General features: G+C 45.8%; 3 non-coding genes across 3 annotated transcripts; all 3 read left to right on the top strand.

Moving 5' to 3' along the window:
• Positions 1-23,962: 23,962 nt before the first annotated feature.
• Positions 23,963-24,048, top strand: LOC117841190 (small nucleolar RNA U36a). The gene has a single exon (XR_004637216.1). It is a non-coding gene; the product is annotated as a small nucleolar RNA U36a (small nucleolar RNA).
• A 63-nt stretch (positions 24,049-24,111) lies between these two features.
• LOC117841222 (small nucleolar RNA Z223) lies at positions 24,112-24,205 on the top strand. The gene has a single exon (XR_004637244.1). It is a non-coding gene; the product is annotated as a small nucleolar RNA Z223 (small nucleolar RNA).
• Positions 24,206-24,281: 76 nt separating this feature from the next.
• On the top strand, positions 24,282-24,399 carry LOC117841240 (small nucleolar RNA Z278). The gene has a single exon (XR_004637261.1). It is a non-coding gene; the product is annotated as a small nucleolar RNA Z278 (small nucleolar RNA).
• Positions 24,400-26,312: the final 1,913 nt, after the last annotated feature.

A 26,312-nucleotide genomic window follows, 5' to 3' on the forward strand; every position in this document is an offset into this window, starting at 1 on the left:
TCCACCAGAATGCTCGTAGACTTGCAAAGGTTTCTTCTAAGTCTGCGACTAGATCATTCGAATTTCTTGTTTTGACGACAATGTCATCTACATAAGCTTCTACATTGTGATCTAGTTGTTTCTCAAAACACATTTGTATGGCGCGTTGATACGTCGCCCTTGCATTTTTTAGTCCAAGAGACATTATTTTGTAGCAAAATGCTCCAAACGGGGTGATGAAAGCTGTTTTGGCTTGATCCTCTTCTTTGAGGGCTATTTGATGATATCCTGAGTAGCAGTTGAGAAAGCAGAGTAAAGCACACCCAGCTGTGGAGTCGACTACTTGGTCAATTCTGGGTAGTCCAAAGGAGTCCTTTGGTCAATGTTTGTTGAGATCTGTGTAGTCGACGCACATCCTCCACTCATTGTTTTTCTTGCGCATGAGTATTGGGTTGGCTAGCCAATCAGGATGTAAAACTTCTTTGATGAACCCTGCTTAATCTTAAGTAAACTTGTTAGAGCCTAAGAGAACAAGTGACAGCTGTGAAACCAAGTAAAAAGACACTTGTGTCCCTCACAAGCTAAACCGCTGTTTAAAATGAAAATCAAATTTTTTCTTAAGAATTTCAAAATTTGCCCAACTAATAGTTGTAGAACTCAACCTTCCTAACAACTTTTATTTTTGGTGTTTTACTTGATTCTGAGCAGAGGACCTTCAAAAACTCGAAATACGACGTGTGCTGAAATATACCCAACAAGGCAAAGTCTCAACTTTGGGGTTCTTTATCTCGAAATTTCTAATGAAAAGTCAAGCTGAACCCTATAACAAAGTTTTAGAGCTATGAGTGATGAACAACTTTGGTTTTTGGAGTTAGGCCAAAATCAGCACAAAAGGTTTTCAAAAGGGTAGTCAAATCTAGCCAAATCGGTCAAACTCTGCCAAACTCCGGAATTTGTCTAAGTCTGAAATTCCTCAGTTTTGGCCAAACTTTGAACTTTGACGCGATTTATCTCACAAACATTTTTGAATCTAGCAAACTCCTTTAACAAAGTTTGAATTAGAATGCTAGGCCTACAAGTTTTGTAAAGGAAAGTAGGGGCGAGCAGTTCAAAAATCTGGAGAAAATCACCCCCTAAGAGCGGTCCCTCGGTGGATCCCGCGCGTGCCAGAGCACGTACACCTCACGCCCGCCTTTGTGGATGCCACTTACCTGCTCCACCGTGCCACCTCATCCCCGATCGTGACAGTATGGGTCGACGCGCCTCATTCCCCAGTCGAGCTTGACGTCGCCCTGCAGTTTCTCCGCCCTATCTCGCCTTGCCCAAGGCCTTGCTAGCCATGCCAAGCACTCTGCCCGCGACGTGCCGCGGACATGCCACCGTCCCGACCACTCCGCGGCCGAAGCAGGATGCCGCTGCGCCTGGCGCTGCCTCGTACCTCGTGCGCGATCCTCTCCGCCAGGATCTCCGGCCGCGCCCCAATGCTCCTCACCTCTCCCGTCAAGACCTGCCACCGCTCGGCGCGCTCGTGGCCCGCGATGCCACCACCCCTGCTAACCCCCGCTCAGGACAGGACGCCTCGTGCGCATGCGTCACCAATCGCGCGAGCCAGCAAACCCGCTTGCCAGCGCACGCGAGCCCTCACCCTGCGCACCTCGCCTACCCCGCCTTGGATGCCGCCCTGACCACCAATGGCCACCGCCACGGCCGATCCATGTGGCAGTACACTCCCCGCTCCCCTACGGCCCACTGGCCAGCCACGAGCTCCGACGCCTATAAGAACCCTGCTAGCACCACCGTGCGCCCCTTCGCCACTCTCTGCTCCAGCTATCCCCTGCCCGAGACCTCACTCCGCTCGTCAAGCTTCACCACCCGCAAGCTCCTCTAGTCTGCGCTCACACACCGCCGAGCGAGCTCGCCGCAGAGCCCCCACCTCCGCTCGACCCCGCCCCTCGCCGACACCACCAGCCTCTTCGCCTCTCCCTTGTGCAGCTCTAGAGCCCGACCATTGCCCACGAATAGTGCCGTCGCCACCGGAACACCGCCGTCACGTTCCACCCCGGCCGAGCCTCCCCGTCACCCCCAACTGCTTCAAACCGGCATAAGGTGAGCCCGTAAGCCTTCCCGGCCCCTTACCGTCGAGTCGCCGGAATTTCGGCCGGCTGCCGCCACTACACGCTCGGGGACCCGATTGCGGTTTAGAAAGTCAAATGAGGGGCTTTAGGAAAAAAAAAAACCAGGGACCCCTATGCAAATAAAGTATAGACGCGAGGGCTAGACCGCAAGTTTACCTCGGTTTTTGTTTTATAATCGGTAGAAAATGTATTTAACATTAGAAATTCACCAAAACTCGTAGAAAATTCAGAAAATGTCAAACCAATTTTGCTAGACTCAGTATAGAGTGTGGTTTTTAATAAAAATACTTTTGGCACATGTGTCTACTAGGATTAATGTTACATGATTTAATCCTTGTTTAAGCTAGCTAAATCATAACAAATTACAGAAAAATGCTAAAAAGGTAAATCCAACTCTCAAGTGCTTGTTTCAGAGAATGGAAGCACATAAAAATCTTGTGGATCCTAGCTCAGATATTTAAATCTCTGTTTTAGTTTTATCATGGAAATCTAAGGTTGCTCTTGTCTTTTTGCACAATAATTAAACCAGAGATGATAAAAATGTGAAACAAATTGGAATAAGACAATGGTATAGTGTAGTTTATAGGAAAAATATGGAACCTGATCAGAAACAGAAAGAAAAACCACTTTCCTTTTTAGGGAAGAATAAATAGGGTAAATGTATGGAAAATATACCCTTCACTAAAAATTATGAAAAATTCACCAAAAGCTCTGTATCACCCCTATAACTTACTATTAAAATTTCATGACCAGTTTCATTATGGTTTCTGTTTTAAAAATGTTTAAGTGTATGCTACCTTAGGGTAATAAAGTAATTCTAATTCTTGTTATGCAGATCCAATGGACCTCAAATTCGTGGAGTAGCTTACCTGTGCTAAAGTTAAGTTGCTGGTGAAGTTTCAACTTCATAGCTTTCTATTTGAAGATGGAAATAAAATTTGGAAGATGAACCTAACTAAATGTAAGAAAGAAACCTCGAATAATGATAAAGGTAATGTTTGGAAGAGGTACAAAAGTACATTCAGAATTAGGATAACTTTTCGATCTAAGTTTAATAAGGTTAAGTGCATATATGTACACAATCACCATCAAATCAACCCCAGGTTTTGTAACACAACCCACCTTCCTTATGCAGATAAAGAAGGTGTAGAACCTTGTTTAGGTGAATGTGGTCATGATGTAATTTATACTTCAGTACATATTCGTGTTTTACATCCTATGAGAAAGCTTGGAAATTCAACTTGATGCATTTGCATTTTGTTTCGAGCTGAACCTCGCTAACGGGACCTACGAGCTTCACCCGGCGCCAGAAGAAGGAGCCGTAGCTGATCTGTAGCCAGTTGGAGCCGAGCCCGTACCAGAGCAAGCCGAATACCAGTTCGCTAACTCTCTGTGTGAAGGCAAGCCCTGGAGCATGAATTCCTATTTTTTTAAAATACATGCAATACGATTGATTACTTTGATTGCGCATTTACGTTCCAGGAGTTGATTGAAACCGTAGATGCATGAACTTAGTACCCTCTCGATCTGAACACTAGTATGATAAGCCGAGTAGATGCAACGCTTAATAGGACTCAGTAAAAGTCGAGTGATTGCCTGTCACTCACGAGTTATAGGAGTTGTTTGCTTTCCTTTTGTTATAACTATAAGGACGATGGACGGGGCAGGGCTCTATGAACTATTTTGGTGGTCGGTGGATTGCCCCATCTGTCTACATGATACTGGACTAAGGTCGAGATGTGATAGTGTTTGTGATCAAGTGTTGAAAGTACTAATCTCACACCTAGTATGGGATGGGGAAGCCTAGTACCTGATTGAACCAGAACATGAGCAGATCGTTCCACTGTGTCTGGAATGGAGTTCCCTTGCGGCCGTATGTGGTGACAAGTGCGGTCATAAAACAGCCAAGGCCGGGTCTATGGAGCCTTGTACCAAGGGAAGTGGGCCCAACACGGGTCTGGGAACCGATGGGGACGGCTGACAAATGAAGTGACCCTTCGTGGTGCGCGAATGTCGTGGGATTAGGTTCGCCATGCATGGTTAAGAAATTCGAATCAATTTGTCTGCCTCTCACAGTTTGGGACTACTTGATCGCTATGCTACACTAAGTAACAATGAAAGAGGATGATGATCTAATATGGTTACTTGTACTAATTGCTTGGAAAACTATGCTTGTTTAGTATAGTGGCTAATTTAGATTGTTAATTGAACGTAGAACTTGTGGCTAAAATATTGAAAGTAAGGACCTACACTAGTTGCTTTTGGGCAAAAACAAACCCCTCTAGCCAAAAAGCTTGCATGTCTAGGTGTTGGTGGAATAATACCACCGGTCGGTTAAGTCTTGTTGAGCGTAGTCGCTCAGCCTTGTTGTGGCACATCTTTTCAGATGACGTTGATGCCTTTGAGCTCGCTTCAAGTGGCACTTGGCTTGCCCAGCTTCCTCCTGGTTGGACGGTTGAGTGGGATCCCTCCTCGGACGGTGAGGATCGGGATCATTGATGTCATGATTGGCTTCGTCATGATATCCGGCAACGACGGTAGCTTCCGCATATTTATTTCTGCTGCTTGAAACTCTACAAACTATGTTTGAATTTCAAACTTGATGTTGTAATATTTTTGATGCACTTGTTTAATCAGGATGGACTATTGTAATCTCTAGAACTACTCACCTTCGTGTGAGCTATGCTTTCTCGATCCTGTGTTAAGTGGTTTATTGGATGAAATCCGACGGACTACCGAGTTAATTTGACTAAAGTACATGATCGCGTGTTAGGCGACCCAAGTGTGCTTTAGCTAAGTTAATTTGGGCAGTTCTGCCACAGCTGCCACGAGGGTCTTCTTGCACATACGCTCGAGGGCTAAGCGTTGGGGGGGGGGCGGTGGCACTCGAGCTCAAGGATCGCAAGCGGCGGCGCTAGGGCTACAGTGAGGGAGATGAACGGGTAGAATGGCTTAGGTGAAATGGAAGGGATGAATTCCTCCATTATTTATAACCGAAGCACAGTTAACTTGAGCCGAAATTAACAGTAATGTTCCATTTCTAAAAGACCGCAGTTATTGCTTGATAGTTTTCCAATTTTCATCGCACTTCCATATAAGATTTAAGATTCAAGATTCAACACTAAGTTAAATGAGGTTTGAGCACATTCTTGCCACATGGTAGTATTCATGTACATTCAAAGACTCAATTCGATGGAGTACTCGAAAAGCACCACAAACTAGTCGGAGGCGTCTACAAAAGTACTTAGGACTGCTACGTTTGACTAAAAAGTACTCGGGGGCTTGTCGGCCATACATATATGAGCCCACCAGAAGCTTTGGATAGTCCTACAATATGGGGATGTACACCGAGATGTGTCAGATATGGAGACTACGGTGTAGGACGACATGGTCTACATGGAGGATAAGGACTAGTCAGGATTAGGATACTACTTGTAGCAATTAGAGTAGGACTCTCTAGTCGAATCCGACTAATATTTTTGTAAACAACTGACCTGTAACCCTACCCCTAGCAATATAAGGCAAGGTAGGGACCCCTGTCGACCATACATCCCCTGGCCCACCAAAAGCTCTATACGGACCTACTCAAGGGGACGTACTCAAGACATATTAGGACATGAAGACTACGCTACAGGGCAACGTAGGCTACATGGAACTCCTGAAGGACTAGTCAGAATACAAGGAAACTACTCTGCCAAGTTAGTAGGACTTTATAGTCGTATCCGACTAGTGCTCTTGTACCAAAGAACTACCCTGTAACCCTGCTTTCCCGATATATAAGGGCGGGTCAGGGACCCCTCAAAACAAGTTCAATCAAATACAAGAATACAACACACTGGACGTAGGGTATTACGTGATCTAGCGGCCCAAACTTGTCTAAATCATGTTCCTACGTCACTATTGACTCCTTGAATTTGGTAACACCCACCAACCAAAACACTACCTCGAGTACTCCCTTGATAGGTTGACGGGTATAAAACACCGATAGCTGGCACGCCAGGTAGGGGAAGTGACGGGAGGTGGAGTTGCATCGTCCCGATGGTTAACGTAGCAACTCTTGCATTATTGCCCACGCAAAAATCAACTTCTCCTCTTTCCATGCTTCTACTTCTTATCAGTCCCTGCATCGAATTGCAAATATGAGCAACCGATCCGATATGAAATACCCAAGAATTAATAATTGTATCAATGAGAAATATGTTGTCTATAACATTAATAACAAGCGTACTTGAGGTGGAAGTACTCTTACTTCCACCATTCTTCAACGAAGCTAGGTACTGCTTGTAGTTTTTCTTCCAGTGACCAAGTTCATGACAATAAAAGGACTCTTTGTCTAGAGCAGGTCCAGCTTTAACCTTGGGCGCTAGGTTTGGCTTGGAGACAGTCTTGCCCTTCTTCTTCCAAGAATTTTCCTTCTTCTTAAAGCTAGGCTTGTTCTGTATTGCCATCACATGGCTACTACTAGCACTTTGCTTAATGTTAGCCTTTGTTGTTTTAAGCATGCCACACAGTTCATTCATACCCTTCTCCGTCCCATGCATATGGTAGTTCGAGATGAAGTTCCCATAGCTAGACGGAAGAGACGAAAGAATGAAATCAGTGGCCAACTCTTGGCCCAGTGGGAAGCCCAGCTTCTCCAACTGTTGAGTGTAACCAACCATCTTGATAACGTGTGGTCCTACTGCTGCGCCTTCTGCTAGCTTGCTCTCCACAAAGGCCTTAGACACATTGAACCTTTCAATCTTGGCCTGTGTCTAGAACATGTCTCTAAGCGCCACGATCATATCGTGAGCCTCATGGTTTGTTTTGAACTGCATCTGCAGCTCAGGCTCCATGCAAGCAAGCATAAGGCAGCTTACTTCAAAGATCATATCCCCACTCATGTCCAGAAGATTCTGGATCACATGGACGCCAACTATTCCAGGCGGCCGCCAACCCAAAGGAGTCATCTGCTTCCTCGTTAAGTTGCTCTCGAGGATGCAATGGTAGGGACATCCCAACCCCCTCTCGACAGAAGCCACCAACTTCCTCACCAAGTTGCTGTTGAAGCCACCATGGAGGACTTGGAGGAAAAGAGCACCAGACTTCTAATAGAGCTAGGCCGGATCGAGAGACAGATTCAGAAAAAACGTGGTCAATGAATGTATTGGTACTTTTGGTCTAAGGGCGACTTGTACTGTGTCGACCATGTGTTCTATCACTGTACCGAATAATAAATCGGCCAACTAGTCAAATGTTCCGTCCTCAAGGCGATGTTATCCTTACATCGGCTATATGAACACGAGTCAATAGGAGTCGGCCACACCATCCCAACACGCCTTATCGTCGACTATGCATCTACCCATATGCTGGGATAGTATCTCTTCAGATACCTTTCGTTTAAGGCTCTTGTGAATTCCTCTCCTTCGATAGTTTCTAGTATATACGTGTTTCCCGGAGCGCATCGGCCGATTCTATATGGCCCTTCCCAAGTAGGTGACCATTTACCAAATTTGGGATCTTTAGACCCTACGGCAGCACCAACTTTCATACCAAATCTCCTTGGGAGAACTGCTTGACCTTGACCTTCTTGTCATACCACCTGGCCACCCTTTTCTTGTTTTCCTCGATGCTGATCAGGGCCCTTAATTGCTGACCTGCCAAATCGTCGAGCTCCCCCTTCATGAGGAGGGAATAATCCTCGACTGTCAACTGATCTTGAAGTGACGTGCGTCTGGACCCCGTCCTTAATTCCCAAGGCAGTACTGCCTCATGACCATATACCAACTGATAAGGAGATATTTTAGTAGCTCCATGACAGGCCATCCTGTATGCCCATAAAGATTCAGTCAAGGATGCATGCCACTTTTTGGGCTGCTCTTCTATCTTCCTCTTGATCTCTATCCCGCGCTCATGGACCATGAACCGTAGAAATTGTCCAGCCGAAACACCAAAGGCACATTTATTTGGGTTCATTTTCAATCCATGCTTCCTTGTGCACTCTAACACTTCTCGCAAATCGGCAGATGTTCCTGATGCCCTTTTGATTTGACCAAGATGTCGTCAACATAGATTTCCACCAGAACACCAATAAGCTTGTGGAAAATATAATTCATAGCCCATTGATATGTAGCCCCGGCATTTTTTAGGCCGAAGGTCATCACTACCCACTCGAACAAACCAAGGTGGCCTGGACACCTGAAAGCCGTCTTTGAAATGTCTTCTTCGGCCATTAATATTTGATTGTATCCGGCATTACCGTCCATAAAACTGATGACTTTATGCTCTGCGGCAGCATCTATCAAGACATCGGCTGTTGGCATCGGATACCCATCCATCGGCGTAGCCTGATTAAGATTCCTGAAGTCAATGCACACACGCAGCTTCCCATTTTTCTTGTATACAGGTACGATGTTGGAAATTCACTCAGCGTAATGGCACTGCCGAATAAATCTTGCTTCAATCAGTCTTGTAATCTTGGCCTTTATATCAGGAAGGATTTTAGGGTTGTACCATCACGCGGGTTGTTGATACGGCCGATATCCTGGTTTTATAGGCAATTAGTGTTTGATGATGGACCGGCCTAGACCAGGCATCTCATGGTATCCCCAAGCAAAACAATCTTTAAACTCTTTCAGCAAACTTGTCAATTTACACTTGTACTCGAGTTCCAAGCTAGCACTAATATACGTCGGCCTTGGCTTGCTACCATCTCCTAAGTCCACCATCTCCAAGGAATCGGCCGATGTAAATCCGTGCCCAAGCTTCCCGTCTTCCCGGACGAACCAATCCAACTAATCTGATTCTTCACAGCCAACTGCTCGGATCGGCTGTAAGCCAAAATCAAACACTCTTAGGAAAACAGTGTCCCAGGTTCGGCCAGATATGCACTTGATGTGTTCACAGCTCCACTATTGCGCATCGGCCATGGCACCACTGTAGGCAGAATCGGCAGTGACTATCTCGATGTTGTCGCCGACCCACTGGATGAGGCACTAGTGCATTGTAGACGGGACGTAGCAATTCGCGTGTATCCAATCGCGACCGAGCAACATGTTGTAGGACCCTTTGCCATTAATGATAAAGAAAGTAGTGGGTAGGGTCTTACTACCGATGGTGAGGTCGACGCAGAGTGCTCCGTGGGTGGGGGATACGCTGCCTTCGAAGTCCTTGAGCATCATGTCCGTCTTGGTCAGATCTTCATCACTTTTGCCCAATTTCCAGAACATGGCATACGTCATGATATTGACTTCGGTGCCTCTATCTACGAGTAGCCTGGTGACAGGTCGCCCGTTGACATGTCCTTTGAGGAATAGGGCTTTGAGATGTTGTCATTTTTCATCCTCGGGTTTCTCAAAAGTGGCTGTCATTGGCTCCAAAGCCAATTGCGCCATTTACTCCTCCATCCTTTTCGCGTCATCCCGATCGGCGTGAGCCATGAACTCCATTGGCAAGATGAACACCATGCTGACGTCAGCTGCTGATTCCTGATTGTTGTCTTCCTCATTGGTCCTTCTTTTGGGGTGCCAGACTCGAGACCTGTCATCCTTCTTATCCATCATCTGCCTCTGTTCTTCTTCCTATTGTTCCCATTGGTGCAGACGTTGGATTCTTCATTTCTGGGATTTGGTCCAGCTGTCGAGGCACCATCTGGGGTTCATCGGTTTGACCGGCAGTTTGACACGCTCCCAGTCTGGTTCTCACCCTAGGGGTTTTCATCTGACACCTTGGCGTCGGCCATCTTTTCTAGCCGATCATGAGCGCTGGCTCTACCCCCAGTCATTCACGTTGGTCAACTCTGCCCCTCAGCCAATCATACTGGTCAACTCTACCCCCCAGCTGATCACGCACTGAAAGGCACCGATCTTCTTTTTCGCGCCAGTTTCTGCTGACCGGCTCTGATCCTCTATCTCTGGAGCGTGAGCTCTTGAACGGGCGACTGTTGCAATATGGACCGCTATTGGAGGTATGCCCTAGAGGCAATCATAGAGATGATGATATCTGATTGTATCCATGACTTGTATATTGTGTTCATTGAATATCCATTAAAGGCTACTTGAATTGATTTGCAATTATGTGAATTGTATGTGAAACTCTTTACTTGTATGGTTATTCTAAAGTTGTCCCTAGTCGGAGTTCATGTGAGGACACACATGAATATTAGACTAGCACATGTATTAGTTGATGACTATGTTTCACAAGTCATGGACATGGAGATGTTAAACTAATAATGTGGGCACATGTGGAGACATGTGCTAGGACTGACCCAACACGAGAAGTAGTTCTCTCTTTACACAACATGTACGCTTTTTCCTTAGACCTGAGATTGTCTCATGTACTCAAGATGTAGATCGACTTACTTAGGGGCTATCAAACGCTACACCGTGACAGGGTAGTTAAAAAGATAGTTTTCGGGTTTGTCAAGAAGCATGCTGTGAGACATGGTCAATCAAGATGGGATTTGCCCCTCTCTGATTGTGAGTGATATCTCTGGGCCCCTCGAGTGATCGGATTCGAAAATGCATGGCCATGCTACGTACGGTTAAGAGTTAACCTACAAAGGGATTCCAAATCACAGGATCTAGAAAGAGCCGTCGGCTTGAAGCTAGAGAAAATATCATGAGGCAAAGGGAATAGCATGTACATAATGTTGTGATGGTTCGTCTGATATGATCTTCGTGTGCGTATAGGAGTTGGCACGTCTTGCTAGAGGCCGCTACCGACTATTGGGCTGAGTAGGAGTACACGGGCCATGTCTATACGTATCCGAACCCATAGGGTCACACACTTAAGGGGCTGGAAGCCCAATTCAGATCTGATCCGAGTTGGATTAGGTTTAGAAGTACTAATGGGCCTCGGACCTAGAGGCCCATCAGAAACCTCTATAAATAGAGGGGTGGGGGCGCCCTAGGGTTCACACCTTTTTGGCGAAACACATCTGCCGCGCCTCCTATGCCCTCGCCTGTTGCAACTCGCGGACCTAGCAGTTCGGCTTGCGACGCTTCCTCCCTGCATGTGTGGATATCTTGGAGGTGTTGCGCTTGCAGCACTTGGACGAGCCGCTGACGAGCCACGACGAGCCAATGACCAGCCACGATGAGCCGATGACGAGCTGCGGCGAGAAGACGATCTTGCTGCACGTGGATGAGCTGCTGAGGAGCTGCTGGACGTCGATGTGATCGACTACGTGTTCGACTACGCTGATCGACTTCGCTGCATCGACGCGAATCTACATCTTCCACATCAGTGCATCGAGTGGTAATCCCGTGATCCTTATACGGCAATTTTCCTGGTTTACGCGGTACAAAAATTTTGATTTGCGCTAGTGTAGCCTACCTCTTATCCCAACAACCACTGCACTCAGGGCAATTATTGGCTGATGGTAACCTGAGGTTGTTTTCCCAGCAGTGGATGAAGAACGGGCACCGCCAGTGATCTTCGTGTTGGCGCATCATCTCTTCGTGGTGTCTTGAACTTTCTTGCTGTCACTGATACTTGTTGAGTAAGAATTGTGAAGTGATAGGTCTACGTGATCTTTCCGATCCTTCGCCCTCGTCTTCGACCCGTCTTTTCCCTTTGACATCTTCAACCGTAGCCTGATTTCTGGGGTCCACGGTGCCACTTCTCTTAGCCGATTCCGATGTCAGCACCTTGGTTTGGAGTGCGTTTCTTCCCGTATCAACCATGTTAGTAGGGAAAGGATGCTGATCAATCTTCATTGGCTTTACTGGCTTTGTCGGGACCTCAAACTTGAGTCTGCCTTGCTCAATGGCCGATTGTATTTTCTGTCGGAACATCCTGCACTTGTTTGTGTCGTGAGACGTGGCATTGTGCCATTTGCAATACTTCATTTTTTTGAGCTGCTCGGCCGATGGGGTCGTGTGATAAGGTGAAAGCTTGATCTGCCCCTCCTGGAGAAGTAAATCGAAAATTTTGTCGGCCTTTGACGTATCAAAGCTGAATGCTTATGGTTCCTTCTTTCCGAACAATCATGATATCGGCTTCTTCCCCTTTACCCACTCTGCTAGGCCGATTTCCGCTTCCTCTTCAGATTCAGACCCCTCCAAGTATGCCACCTTTTTCTGAAAATTCCTCCGTTGGTCGAAAGGGCGCACCTCTTGATTGGCCAGTCGGTGAATGATTTGACTTAAGCTTTCAAACTCCTTGGAGGCGTATTTCTCTTTGATGTGTGGCAGGAGACCTTGGAAGGCGATATCGGCCAGCTGAGTGTCAGTCAGGACTAGGGTGTAGCACTTATTTCTGACTTCTCTGAACCTCTGCACGTAAGTGGTTACTGGTTCGTCGCTCCTTTGCCTGAGGCCGGTCAAATCTGAGAGCTTCATCTCGTGGACTCCCGCGTAGAAGTACTTATGGAAATGTTTCTCTAGATCGGCCCAAGTAACAATGGAATTAGGCGGTAGCGTAGTGAACCACTGGAAGGCTGATCCAGATAGGGATGACGAGAACAAACGCACTCACAGAGCATCTTGTGTGGAGGCCTCTCCGCACTGGATGATGAACCTATTTACGTGTTCCACAGTTGAAGTGTCATCCAGCCCCAAAAACTTGGTAAAGTCGGGAACCTTGTACCGATGGGGAAACGGCAGCAGGTCATAAGCAGGCGGGTATGGCGTCTTGTACATGTAGGTTTGCACCTTCAGTTTCAACCCGAACTGATCTTGAATTACTTCCGCTATCCTTGCGGTCCAATCCATCTACTGCTGATGAATGACTAGTTGAGGAATCGGCACATATTGCTGGACCGGTGGTGCAATGGCTAGGTGATGGATCAGAGCGTGCGGCGGATTTTGCAGCTGCGTGGCCGGCTGAGCAGTTGCAGTTGGTGGCGTAGAGAATCTGCCATCCCATCGTATAGCATCATCGACGCTGCACTTCTGAGTATTTCTGCAGCGTCTGCCCTCCTGCCGATTTCTGATGAAGCTGGTTGATATTGCGGGACTGTCGGCTGACTGGCTGACTGGAAAGAAGCTTGGACCGGAGATTGTCTGTAACCGACTGGCTGTTCTTGTCCAGCTATTGTTGCTGGTGCCCCCCAAGGCGTTGAGTGAGACGGCGCTTGCGATTGGTAGCATGGTGTACCGTTATACCCTAGGGGCATTGAGGCATTGTATCCTCTATGTTGCGTCGGTATCGACTGAGGAGTCGAGTGAGATGTTCCTGGTAAGCCTCTGACTAGAGCTACGATGGGCGGGGCGTACGCTGGTCCCTGATACCCCTGAGCTACTCCGCTGACCAAGGAACTGATGACGGTATTGTATACCGTGTTGGTCATCATTGAGGATTGGTTGATGAAAGCCTGGTAAACAGACTGTTGAATCATATCGGACATCTTCCCCGAGTCCTCAGCGACAGTGATCTGGCGGGGAGTTGGAAGAGGAGCTTTCTTGACGGTCTCCTCACTTCTAGTACAACTGAAAGATTGCAAGCATTTCTTGTATTCTTCTAGGTGTCTTGCCAATTCTTCTTTCTAGTCATCCTTGAAATCTGCTTCCGTAACTTCGATGACGTTGTCTTCGGAGATTTCAGCGGCTTTTGACATGTTGAATGTTGAAGTTGTCCCACTGGGCGTGCCAAAAGTTTGTTGGCGCTAAAAATTGGTCGATGATCTTCAGTGTCGGACACACGACCCGGGAGAATCTGCTTAACTTCTGTTAAGGTTATCGCCCTGGTGCGGTTCGCGCGGCGTGCCAGTCAATCTGACCTGTTGATTGACAAGGAAAGAAACGTATTAAATTCCAAGGGTTTCGATCAGCTAAAGTTCCGATCTATTTCGAAAAGCGTGTCACCAAATTGGCCAATTTACTGTGGAGATGACCGGCTATAGAACAGCCGATAATCACGTAGCAATTGTAAAGAAACTACTAGAGTTGGCTAAACAACGCTACAAATGCAACACTTGAAATAAATCTAATCTGCTATACGACGATAAATAAGAATAACAATAATGAAGCCGACAGTTTGAATCTCAAGCTGGATAACTGGTGATAAAACTAAAACAATAGATACAACCTAGAATTCTAGTTAATATCGATAACTGGGAAAAAATCCAAACTAAACGACAGCGATGCGCTTGAAGTTAAAGCTTAGATATTACTCGATAAACGGAACTTACAAATCGGCCGGAGGTCGAGTTGATGCAGCCCTGCCAATTCGTACGAACTCGTGAAAGGAAAAGGTTTTTGGCAAAGTCACCGACTTGAATGTAAAGTACGAGGAATAAGTAGATTTGTTGTATTGATTGATGTGTTGTTTTACAAATCTCTAGAGATGGCTATTTATAGCCTGTTACAACTGATTTCCTAACCGACTAGGATCTATCTCTAATCTTAAACGATAACAAATATTTACAAACACAACTCGTATCGGAGTTGGTTATCATACTCCCACGGGCCAATCTCTTTTATCTTCTTATCTGGCCCACCTTAAGCCCATATTGGCCCAGCTGCTCCAGCCTTCCAATCGGCCGCCCTTCATTAACTCCGTTCGCCAATCGGCCGAAACACTATAGCGCTAATCGGCCGATTCCCAACTGTGGCTCCCAATCCGCCGCATTGGCCAACCTTTTCCTTTCCTGACGCCAATTCAAAATACGTGTCAAAATCTGGCGTCAACACAATGATATCTTCCCATCTGCATGCAAGTAGCAAACAGTTGAGAATTAAGATAAGTTGCATGAATAAACAATATTTTGGACCTTAGGTGCAATCACTAGTGGGAGAGTATGCCTTGCAGTTGTTAATGGCAAACTTAGTATTCACTCAAAGGTGTTAATGATAAACACCTTATGGAAATTCGCAGAGCATGATTATTAGTTCTATATTAGCAACACAGCCAAGACCAATGCTAAAGGTTACTTTGTTTATCAGAGCAAAGTTACTCTAAAATGCCACAGGGTCTACAAAACAAGCAATCATGAGAACAAATGACATATTTCTAGGATCAATTCCTTTAGTAGTAGAGTTATCAGTCTTTCCGATGGTTCGGCAATGCTACCACGGTACTACTAAGATTTTGTAAACAAGACAATACTCCAATATTTGGTACTCAACACTTTCAACATATGCAATCCATATCGGCCATGTATAGAGAATAAAAAAATATCCCTAATCACCAAATCATAATTTTGTTGCAGACTCTATGAGATGCTACTCCAACAAATAACTGGCACTTACCACACTATTGGCATCCCTTCCACCACAAAGCAAAAGGAGGCCATCAGAATGGGCACTTGCAGTTGCATACCTGAGCATCACCATGTAATACAGTTAATGGAGAATACATCAAACAACTAGATCTGGAGTATTAATTACTAAACTAGGGCTAATTGTGCCAGAACAGGCTAGTGCATGTGACATAGAATGATACAATAAAAAGGGAAAGTAAATCACTGAGCTTTACTACAAATTATGAAGCAAGTTAGCATGGATAAAAAACATTTCATTAGTGTACGTGGTAGCATCATGCCAAGAAAGCATTGCAAGTTTGAACTTTTAAGTAAATGTAAATGTGTTTCAAGCTCATTGATTTAACTAGAATCCAAAAGGACGAATGACATCTGATTTCATTTTAGGTTAACCGTAATGTCTGAGCACATCATAATTTCATATAAGCATTCCACTATGGAGCATTGAATATTTCTTTTAGCACACAATCATCATGCTAAAGCAAAAAAAACTGGCAACAAAAAAGGGCATTAAAGGGAACAACTAATATCATACTTATTCTAAACATAAGAATGTCCTACAACTGTAATGAAATTTCTATTTTGATGGTTCAGCAATGCTACTATGGTACTACTAAGATTTTGTAAACAAGACAAAATTCCCCCAAATCCCATGGACACAAGTGATGTATCCATAGTATAAGCGGATACACCATGATCCCTCTAAAATAAGCTAACAGGATTGAAGAACAGATTAGTCGATCTTATCTCACCATGGGGGCGAGCTTGTCAACCTCGGTGGTGACCGCGGCGACAGCCTTGGCGGCCTTCTCAACGTGGCGCCGCTCGATGAGCCGCCGCACCTTGGCCTCGGGGTCCTCGACGATGACAAGCTTGGACTGGTCCTTGACGCTGGCCATGTCTAGGAACGCCTTGGAGTCCCGGTCCTTGTCTTTGTACAGCACCTTCTGGTCGTCCGGGTGGAGCCCCGTCTTCGCCGCCACTAGCTTCTTCAGCTCCCCTGCATCATGACCCAATCAATCGTTAAATACATACTCGGTCGCCGGATGCCGGCGGCGTAGCCTCGTCGGCATCGAATTGATTGATAGCTGTAGTATCTCCTCCTTCTGCTCGATGGATGTTGGCGTCCTTCCGTGGGTCTTATCCACCATGACAACAGGGAAGATGTCGGCATCCTTCCCGACCCCGCCTCGGGCTCCAGCACTGCGGGTTCCTCCTCCTCAGCCTCCGCCTCGAGCTCCACGAACTCGACCTCCATTCCATCGGGGTCGGCGGATCGGGGTTCGCGGCGACCGGATCTAGGCCCGTCGCAGCTAGAGGTGCTGGCAGCAGCACCGAGGTGCGGCCGGAGGTGGGGAGGGAGGCGCGGTCGCCGGAGGTGGGTAGGGGGCGGCAGAGAGGAGGATGGGGGGTTGCGGAGAGAAGGAGAACGGAGAGAGTGAAGGAGCTAGGGTTTTTGGAGTGGGCAGTGCGATCACAACCGTCGGATCAGCGATAAACGCCCATAAATAGTTGGGCCATTTGGGCCAAAACGGGCTTGGTTCATTTCTTCTCTGCTAAATGTTTTTCTTTTTCTTTTCATTTTATTACACCATTGTAAAGTAACACACAAAAATAATTATCTTAAATACACCAATATATTTTTAAAATATAATAAACAACATCTACGTTGTCATGTAAGAGTTTTATTAATTTTTGAATATAATTACTATTTTTTATCATTTAAATGATTTTCTATGTGCTTATTGAAAGCAACTCCAAGTTGAACTATGCATATCTCTGGTAAGATTTGAAAAATTGCAAAAAAAAATATATTTAGACTCATATGTTTCATTATAGCCCATGTCTTGGAGATAGATGAAAAATTCAATTGTCTTCTAATTATAGCACAGGAAATTTTTAAAAATAATTGGACATACACTTAAATTGACTAATTATTAAGTTATTGAGTACTTCAACAATTATTTTGTTAAAATCTTTTTGTAATTTGACAATAAGCCTATTTTTGAATACCCATGACCGGATGAATGATAAATTGTCAACTTTATTAGGTCCACTAAAAAATATTAGTGAGGTCAATCATAAGGGCCCACGTCATGCACGTCACAAACGTCACAACTCTCATGATGGATGATCTCAGTATGACATCACGAATAGGCAGGCCCAGGTAACAATTTATTGATGATATATTAATATTTTTCCTATAAATTAAGTTTAGATAACGCCATAACGGGGTTACACTTTATTAGTTTAAAATACATATTTATTTTTTTATTTATGTGGTTCGAATAAAGCCGCTCAATAGAAAATATTAAGTTTACTTGGCAGCTCAATAGAAACCGCCAAGAAAATGAATTATTAACCTCGCAACTCATTAAAGAATGGCCAAGGAAATACCTTGTTTACTTGGCAGCTGATGACAACAGCCAAGTACAGTTCCTAAAAACATATTTTATTTTATTTCTAAATATTGAAATAAATCATTTTGTCGGATTTGTATAGTATTCCAATTGAAATATCAAAAGTAATTCTACACCAATGCATATTCAAGTATATTTGTTGGCGCTAAAAACCAGCCGATGATTTTCATTATCGGACATACGACCCGGAAGAATCTGCTTAGCTCCTGTTCGGGTTATCGCCCTAGTACAGTTCGCGTGGCGTGCCAATCAATCTGACCTGTTGATTGACACGGAAAAGAACGTATTAAATTCCAGGGGTTCCGATCTGTCTTTGAGAAGCGTATCAGCAAATCGGTCGATTTACTGTAGGAACGATCGGCTATAGAACAACCGATAACCGTGCAGCGATTGTAAAGAAACTACTAGATTAAGCTAAACAACGCCACTAACGCAACACTTGAAATAGATCTAATCGGCTGTATAACAATGAATAAGAATAAGAATAACAAAGCCAACAGTTCAAATCTCAAGCTGGATAACTGGTGATAAAACTAGAACAATAGATAAAACCTATAATTCTAGTAAATATCGATAACTTATGAATAAATCTAAACAAAATGACAGCGATGCGCCCAAAGTTAAAGCTTAGATATTACTCGATAAACAGAACGTACAGAATCGACCAGAGATTGTGTCGATGCAGTCCTGCCAACCCGCATGAACTCGTGAAAGAAAAAGAAGTATTAGCGAAGTCGCCGACTTGAAAGTACAGTACGATGAAAAGTAAGTTGTTTGTATTGATTGATGTGTTGTTTTACAAATCTCTAGAGATGGCTATTTATAGCTTGTTACAACTAATTTCCTAACCGACTAGGATCTATCTCTAATCTCAAATGAAAACAAATATTTACAAGCACAACTCGAATCGGAGTTGGTTACCATATTCCCACGGGCCAATCTTTCTTTATCTTCCTTTCCGGCCCACCTTAAACCCATATTGGCCCAGCTGCTCCCTCCTTCCAATCGGCCAACTTCTATCGACTCCATTCGCCAATCGGCCAATACAGGGTACACTGTAGCACCAATCGGCTGATTCCCAACTGTGGCTTTTAATCCACCGCATCGGCCAATCTTTTTCTTTCCTAACGCTGATTCAAAATACGTGTCAAAATCTGGCGTCAACAATATTATATCCGCTTCTTTGTAGTTCCACCTATGCTATAGTTTGGGTGCAACGTTAATAATGACCTTCCAAGTGGCACACTTATTCGGAAGCAGATATACATTGACAGAGCCAGTGAGATGTGCTATAGTTTGGACTCAATATTAATAATGCCTTCCAAGTGACACACCGATGGTCAGACCGAAAGAGTTAATCAGATTCTTGAAGACATGTTGAGAGCTTGTGTCATCCATTATGACAAAAATTGGGACAAGTGCTTGCCCTTGGCAGAATTCTCTTATAACAATAGCTACCAGACTAGCTTGAAGATGGCACCATTTGAAGCCCTGTATGGTCGGAAATGTCGGACACCGCTGAATTGGTCACAAATTGGCGAAAGATAGACCTATGGCCCTGACTTAGTGGTAGAAGCCGAAGAACAAGTGAAGGTAATTCAAGCAAATCTCAAGGCCGCCCAATCTCAACAGAAGAGTTACTCCGACAGGACAAGAAGACCCCTGCAGTTTGATAGTGGTGATCATGTGTATCTTCGAGTCTCCCCGACCAAAGGAGTGCAACGGTTTGGAGTAAAAGGAAAACTGGCTCCCCGTTACATCGGCCCTTATGAGATTGTAGAAATTTGTGGACCCGTTGCTTATCGGATCCGACTCCCAGAATAGCTCTCGGCCATACATGATGTTTTCCATGTATCTCAACTGAAGAAATGTGTCCAAGTCCCAGCCGAGATCTTAGAGCAAGAGCAACTTCAAATCGAGCCCGACCTGACCTATGCTGAGTACCCGGCCAAGGTTCTTGACCATAAGGAGAGGCGCACCTGATGCCAAGTGGTGAAAATGTACAAAATCTTATGGAATAACCACACAGAGGATGAAGCAACCTGGGAGACCGAAGAGTATCTGAACAAGCATTTTCAAGGTTCTCTTTCTAGCCAAGGAGGTAAGGACTGCACACCCCCACTGGTTACTCTTACACCCGAATCTCGGGACGAGATTCTTTTAAGGGGGGTAGGCTGTGACGACAGACCCCAAATCTTTCGAGTAAATCTTAATCCGAGTCCCTTATCCCCCTGTCTCAGCTTCCCCGAGTTTAAGTTCTCAACCTCCAGTCCCGGTCCCGACCCCTGAGAACCGACCCCTCTCCGCCGATTCCCAGCTCCGACCCCTGCCGACCCCCAACCCATACCGCCGGATCTTTCGAAGTCTCCCCGCAGTGTCTCCCTTCAATCTGAGCAGAGGACCAACCGAGATCGACCGGTGGACCCGCAAAATCTTTCTCCAATCTCCTAGTGCAGACGCACTCAAGTGGCATGCCCGCTTCAGAGCTTCTCTGCCGCGTGGCTCAATTCCTCCGACCCCCGCCGCTCCGCCCCGCCGCTCCGCCCCTTCGCCGGCCGCGAACGGATGGATTCCCGCGCCCCTTTTCCCAATCGCAGCGGAAGCCCTCTGCAACCCTTTCTGCAGCGCCTCGCGGCTTGCGCCCATCATCACCTCGCCGGACCCCCGGCTGCAGAGCCTGATGCCTCCCGGATTTTCCGCCGCCTCTACACAGTCGCACCGCCCCAGATGCGCTACGCGATGATTCCTCCTCCGCCAACCCCGACCCCGGCCGTGACAGCTCCTTTTCCGCCTTGCCAGATCTGCGCCCCGACAGACTGTTGCTTCACGCTTGCCCGCGCAGCCGCAGCCTGTCTGTCTTCTCACCTGTGCAACCTCGCTAACAGCGCCGTTTCCCCTGTCACACCCATCAGATCCGCTGCACGATGACGCTCGCCTCCGCCAAATCTCAACCACCGGCAAGACCGCGCCTGCGCCGCCCTGTCTCTAGTGCCCAATGGCCGAAGGTGTCCTCCCCGAAGTCCTGCTCCGCTGCCCCTCGTTGCTCAATCGCCGCCATGGCAGAGCGCTTCATCGCTTCTTCCCGGTCTTCGCGCTGCTCCAACTCTCTCTCTTCCGCACAGCTATAAAAGGGAACGCCAGAGTCCCCCCGGAGTCCCCTTCGCCATCGCTGCCTTACCGCCGTTCCTCTGTTCGTGCTCAAGTGCTACCACCTAAGTTCCTGAGGAACTCTCCTCTCCGCTCAACACCCGCTTTTCCCAATCCACCCAGCCGCTTGCTCCTCCGCGTTGTGCTAGAGCTTGTTTGCAGTCCCGTAGAAGCACCGCCGTCGCCAGAGCACCGCCGGGCATCGCCGCTACCCAAGTCCTAGTGCTTCCATCCTTCCACCCAAGTCTGCACTTTCCCGACCCCAAGCTTCACCTATGAACCGAACGTAAGCTGCCGACCCTTTTCCGCCTCGCCCGACCCTCTCTAATCGTCCGACCCCTTTTCCGCCTCGCCCGATCCTGTATGTCCGCCCGACCCCTTTTTCCGCCTCGTCCGACCCCTTCTATTTGTCCGACCCCTTTTCCGCCTCACCCAACCCTGTATGTTTGCCCGACCCCTTTTTCCGCCTCGTCCGACCCCTTTTGTTCGTCTGACCCCTTTTCCACCTCGTCCGACCCTGTCTGTCCGCCTGACCCTTTTTTTCTACCTCGTCCGACCCCTTCTGTTCATCCGACCCCTTTTCCGCCTCGCCCGACCCTGTCTGTCCGCCCGACCCCTTTCTCCGTCTCGCCCGACCGTGTCTGTTTTGACGACCCTTTCTCGGCGTCGCCCGAGGACTCGGCTGTATCCTTTTCCTTGACCTGAGGGTATATGTGTAAAATTGGGGACTTCTCTGCGTTAAGTCTAAGGACCCCCAGCACAGCTATTCCTCTAGTCTAAGGGTTAGATCATAAGTTTCTTTCTATCCGACCCTTTTACCTTGCTCTCCTCCAACTCAAGTGAACTTCCCCACTTTTTCCGTAGCCTTGCTACAAAGTTTCTAGGCTAAAACTTGCAAGTGTTGCTGTTGAAATAACCGTCTAAGTGCTCACCCCCTGCATTTGCATTCGTGTAGAGTTGAATCTTGCTGACGGCGTCTACGAGCTGTACCTGGCGCCAGAAGAAGGAGTTGTAACCGAGCTCCCGCTTCCAGAAGCTGAAGCCGCCCTAGCAGAAGACCCGTTCCCTTCCTCCTTGCTTGAAGGCAAGCCCCGGAGCATGAACCCCAGTTTCCCAAACTTGCGCATGCCTTCTTCTTCATGTTTGTGCATTTACGTATAGGAGTTGTTTGAAACCATAGATGCATGGCGTAGTTCCTTTGTTTTGAACACTAGTTGCTGGACCGAGTAGTTGCTATGCTTAAATAGGGATCGGTAAAAGTCGAGTGATCTCCTGTCACTCGTGAGTTGTAGGAGTTGGTTGTTTCTCCTCCTGTTACAACTATAAGGATGATGGACGGGGCAGGGTTTTGGTTAACTCTTTGGTGGTCGGTTGATCGCCCCGTCTGTCTATGAAATCTGTTAAGGCCCGACAGTGGTGGTGTTCGTGATCAAGTGTTTGAAAGTACTAACCTCATACTCAGTATGGGATAGGGAAGCCTAGTACCGGATTGAACCTAGACGTGAGCGGTCGCCCCATTGTCCTTGGAACGGAGTTCCCCTGCGGCCGCACGTGGTGGCAAGTGTGGTCATAGAACAGCAGAGGCCGGGTCTGTGGAACCTTGCACCAAAGGAAATGGGCCCGACACGGGTTAGGGAATTGATGGGAAAGGCCGACACAGGAAGCGACCCTCGGTGGTGCGCGGATGTCGTGAGGTTAGGTTCACCATGCATGGTTAAAGAACTCGAATCGATTCGTTTGCCTCTCACAGTTTGAGACTGCTTGATCGCTATGCTACACTGAGTAATAAGGAAATCTGATGATGACATGGTCTTGATGATGTTTATATACCCTTTTGGTTGCATCTTTGTTGCTTAGAGTAAGTTTCCAACTTAGACCGGTTAATGAACCTAGAATCTGCTCTAAAACTTTGAGAATAAGGATCTACTTAGTGCTTTTGGCAAACAAACCCCCCTCAGCCAAAGAGCCTCGCATGTCTAGAAGTGGTGGAGTAGCTTACTCCCTGTCGGTTAAGTCTTGTTGAGCTTAGTAGCTCAGCCTTGTTGTGGTTTTCTTTTCAGGTGAAGTCGCAGCTCCCGAGTCTTCTCCTGTTGGCACTTGGCCGCCCCAACTCCCTCCGGGTTGGACGGTCGAGTGGGATCCCTCCTCGGACGGCGAGGAAAGGGATCATTGATGTCTTGGCAGGCCTCACCAAGGACGTCCGACCCCTACGTTTAGCTTTCGCTTTTTCACCTTCTGTTGTTTTCTTCAGAACTTGTTAACTCTGATTTTTACCAAGTGTGTAACAACTTGTAATCTACTGTTGGACCTGTTGTATTCTCTGGAACCACTCACCTTCGTGTGGGTTTTGCTAAACTCGGTCCTATCAAAGTGGTTAAATCGGATGAAATCCGACGGCATCTCGAGTTAGCACGATTAAGGCCGAGTGTCGCATGTTAGGCGACTTAACTGTGCCTTAATTAGGCTAATCCAAGGTGGATCCGCCACAACTGCCATAAAAGTAATTAAGATTATTCTTCTTTTTTACATTGTTCTTCCAAGTGTGCGGCCAACCAGGTGCGGCCGGACGAGGTGGTCGTGAATAGCTGTGGGCTCTCGCAGGGGGAGCTTGGCAAGCACTGCCGCATGGGGGCTGCGGACTGGATCTCTTTCTACTGTCCAATATTAGATTTATTTTAGAACCAATGCATATTGTTAAGGGTTACTTTTGCATTGCTCTGTCTTACTACATGCACCTCTTACTACACAATATATCATATATTAGACTTGGAAATATAATATTGTTCAGGGTTACTTTGCAGCCAATTAGCTATATTAACTGGTTTGCTTGATGATGATTCATTTTAGAACCAATGCATCATGCTTTATTTTAGATCGAGGTTTGCATTCCCCCCATAACTGCCTACATTGTTTGCCCCCATATTTGGTACTGTATAGACTACATATTTGGGTCCTTATAACATTGGTGACTACATATTTGTTTGTCCCCATATTTGCCATCAGTAACATAACAATGGAATATTGCACAACTTTATTAGCTGTCCATACAGTTCATGTTCAGATCTTTATGATTTTTATTCGCTGTTTCTTATGTTTGATGGCAGTGATTTGATACTACCCGCGCTTCTGATGTAATACGTGAAGCAAAGGGAAAAATAATGGTTGAATTTCATAATATGAGCCATCTAGAAATCATCCCATTGTATTAGTTATTTTCTGCGTCATCATCATTTCGCTCATGTGATTGATTTGGCAGTGATGATACAAACTTTCAGCTTACAACGCCAGTTCTGCTTCTGAGAATTCATGATAGATAAAGCTGATTCATATTTGAGCCTTGATCTCTTGCATTTTTGTGCACATTCATACTCTGCTTTAGGACTCAATTATCCTTTAGCCATACCTTGCATACCATTGGACATTGATGAAATCGCCTAATGTTTGGAGGCTGCAATCCGCCCCAAGTTTCTGATTGTCAGGAAGAACCTACTTGGGGCTGGTGCACTCGCATGACAACACTGGGCAATCCTAAGGTCTTTGATGCTATGTCTAAATGCATTTGTTAGTATAATCTCATAGAAATTGATCTTCTGTTGCAACAATGATGTTGAGTTTTTGGTGCTGCAGGTCCTGCTAGTGTTGAGGAACATGGACGTGCTACCTGTTGGTGCTGGTAGCTGGTGGACATGATAGTTGACATGCTAGCTATTGGTGCTGGTAGCTTTTGAACTTATATGTTGTATCTGGAACTTTTGCTGTAACCTGGACATGCTAACTGTCACATTCTTTTTTTTGGATAGGAACATTCTTCTTCAATGGATCGCACGGGCTCAGAGTCATGACATGGTTGACATAAGGAAAATCAATGTATTGCATGATTCCTGTAGCCTACATTACAAGGATTTAGTATTGTTGATATACCAACACTAGTTATGAACTATTTTCGATTTGAAATATGTATTTGGCACTTTGACTTTATGAATGTCGAGATGGCTTGGTTTTATATTCATGATGATGCAATTCATATTTTGATGAAATCATTTCGTTGCACAAACGATTCAATATACAAATATATAAAATGCAATCCGTTGCGAAAAACATCTTCCAGTTGCGAAAAGAAATACATCCACCTGTTGCAAAAACAAATAATTGCAGCAACCCTAGTTCGTTGCAACATCTTTTATTGCATCTACATACTTTAAATTGCACAACAACTTATTGCCATGGAAGATAAAAGTTGCAATAATACATAATAAGCTTCACCGCTAATTCGTTGCAAGATATTATCTTGTATTGTCCGTTGCAAAACGAATTATTGCCACCACATATGTTTCCATGGCAATATAGTTTATTTCGACAAAACCAATTGTGTTGCCATATGATCTGTCACAACGTAATATTTTCCATTGCAAATCGAATTATCACCACCAAACATGTTTCCGTGGCAATATAAGTTATTGCCACGAGAGCAATTGTGTTGCCATAGAAACAGGCCCCACGTAATAGTTTCCGTTGCAAAACTAATTATTGCCACTGAAAATGGTTCCGTTGCAATATAGTTTATTTCCACGAAAGAAATATAGTTGCCATAGGATATGTCACAACGTCAAATTTCCGTGGCAATATATTCTATTGCCACCATGTAAATCGTTGCGAAATACCATATTACCACAAAGTTTGTACGTTGCAACTACGTACTATAGCAATGACTGCTTGCATTGCAATACATGCTAATGCAACGAAATCCTCCATTGCCATACTCTATAATGCAACGAAAATGTGTGTGGCAATTACCATAAGGTGCAACGGCCCACAAAAAATGTTGCAAAGAGCTATTGCAACGCCAGTACTTGCCACGCCTGCCAACCAACCAGGCGCCGTTGCAGTTGCTAGATATTGCATCAATTTTGGGCATATTGCAATGTTTTTCCGCCGTTGCAATAGACCAAAAATCTAGTAGTGTAAAGTGCTCTTAACTTCACCTCACATGCGAATCAACACTTTAATCAAGTTAATCCGGTAATCTGTCGGGTTATACCCGATAAACCACTTAACTTGGATCGCCACAAAGCATACTCACTCGACGGTGGGTCTAGAGATCACAACATTCCAGTTGAATTAAACATAGATCTCACTTTAATTTATTACAACATAATAGCTCAAAAGTGCATAAAGTAAATTGTTCAAATTGAAGCAACGGAAAAACGATAACAACTACGCGTCAAAATAGGGATGCCATGGTGAAGCCTGCCATGTCATCAGTTACCGCGATCCTCGCCGACCGAGGACGGGTCCCATTCGACCGTCCAACCCGGAGGGAGCTAGGTCGGCCAAGTCAAGCTTGTAGCACAAACATCAACATCTATCATAAAACCTGAAAAGATAAGACACAAGCAAGGATGAGTATACTAATACTCAACAGGAATTACCCGTCAGGTGGTAACTACT

The sequence above is a fragment of the Setaria viridis genome, chromosome 9 (assembly GCF_005286985.2).
Source record: "Setaria viridis chromosome 9, Setaria_viridis_v4.0, whole genome shotgun sequence".
Lineage (NCBI taxonomy): Eukaryota > Viridiplantae > Streptophyta > Magnoliopsida > Poales > Poaceae > Setaria > Setaria viridis.